Source organism: Anarhichas minor, unplaced genomic scaffold (genome assembly GCF_050575085.1).
Source record: "Anarhichas minor isolate MPS153535 unplaced genomic scaffold, ASM5057508v1 ptg000018l, whole genome shotgun sequence".
In the NCBI taxonomy this organism is placed as follows: Eukaryota; Metazoa; Chordata; class Actinopteri; order Perciformes; family Anarhichadidae; genus Anarhichas; species Anarhichas minor.
The window spans coordinates 3,339,664-3,341,163 of NW_027466464.1; the positions used below are offsets into that span (position 1 = coordinate 3,339,664).

At 37.9% G+C, this 1,500-nt stretch overlaps 1 non-coding gene across 1 annotated transcript; it reads right to left on the minus strand.

Annotated features, from left to right (window-relative positions):
- Window positions 1–366: 366 nt before the first annotated feature.
- Window positions 367–448, minus strand: trnas-aga (transfer RNA serine (anticodon AGA)). The gene has a single exon. It is a non-coding gene; the product is annotated as a tRNA-Ser (tRNA).
- Window positions 449–1,500: the final 1,052 nt, after the last annotated feature.

Below are 1,500 nucleotides of genomic sequence, written 5' to 3' on the forward strand. Positions count from 1 at the left end.
TATAAGAAAAAAATGGATTTTGTCTAAATAAAGGTTAATAATAATAGAGCTGAAATACTGATTAATAACTGAATAATAAATTCGTTTTTTGCTTAAAGTAAATGTCTTATCACTTAATTTTCTTCTCAGAGTAAAGCAGAATGCTACATTTTAAAGCTCATATTTAAAATAAAATGCTCCAGGTATGTATGGCTCACACATACAGGAAGTTGAGATTTACAATGTGACAACATACACAAGGAAGTGTCTTCTTAATCAACAATATGTGTCAAAGCATCAACTTAGAGGCTGCTCATTTTTATAATGAGAACACGAAATATCTCAGCATGGAGGTTCTATGGTGAGGCCAAGTGGAAAAGTGTCTTTCGTTGTTGGCGGGGTTTGAACCTGCGCGGGGAGACCCCAATGGATTTCTAGTCCATCGCCTTCACCACTCGGCCACAACAACCCATAACAACATAATACTTATGACCATGTGATATTTCAGTTTTTCTTTTTTAATAAATTTGCAAAAATTTCTACATTTCTGTTTTTTTCTGTCAAGATGGGGTACTGAGTGTACATTAATGAGAAATAAAATGAACTCTTTTGATTTTAGCAAATGGCTGCAATGAAACAAAGAGTGAAAAATGTAAAGGGGTCTGAATACTTTCCATACCCACTGTATATACAGTATATATCTATCCATACAGATCTACGGATGTGTGAAGATGCTTTTGGATTTCTAGATGTGTAGACATTTCGGGTCACATGCAGCTCTTTGTGACAGGAAGACAGTCGATAGCATCTGTGAATATCCTTGTTTGTATTTGTAAAATAGACGGTAACTATGAACATTTAAGGATGGGTTATAGAAATAATCTCTTTCAATTTGACTCTGCATTATTTAAGCTGCTCTGTGCTCTAGATTATAACCAACCCAGTACTCTTTAACATAGAAGAGTCTGTTCATTCATGCTTATAAATTCTATTCTCTCTGAACACGTTTCTCTTTTTGGTGAACGTCATGTGAGATAACTTCTCTGATCAGCGCAATATTCCTGCTCTTCTTTCTATTTCCTCGTCTCTCCCCCGTGTGTCACGGTGTGTGTAGATCTCACTCGAATCAGGAAACATGTCAGAATACCCTTATTTGATTGGCTGAGCTGCATCACGTGATGTGATTTACAACGCATTGGTCGGTGTGTTTCCTGCACCGCTGAACAAGTGCCGTAACGGCTGAATAAGTTGCGCCGCTTAAAGTTTAAACTGGCTCTGTAATATGTCGATTTCCAAATTATCTAACGGTTTGAGATCCTGGGTCCGGATCCGGACCGTGGTCCGCCAGTTGGGGACCCCTGGTTTAAAGTATACTCTGGTCCCCAGACCACCACCCCATCACTGTACAATTGTAAATTGTACTTTACAGTGATCGAATTATGGTGTCCATTCAGTATGCTAATAAAATGTTTAAAATCCGACTTTGAGTGGCTCCAGACTCCAAAAATATCATCCAAGTAC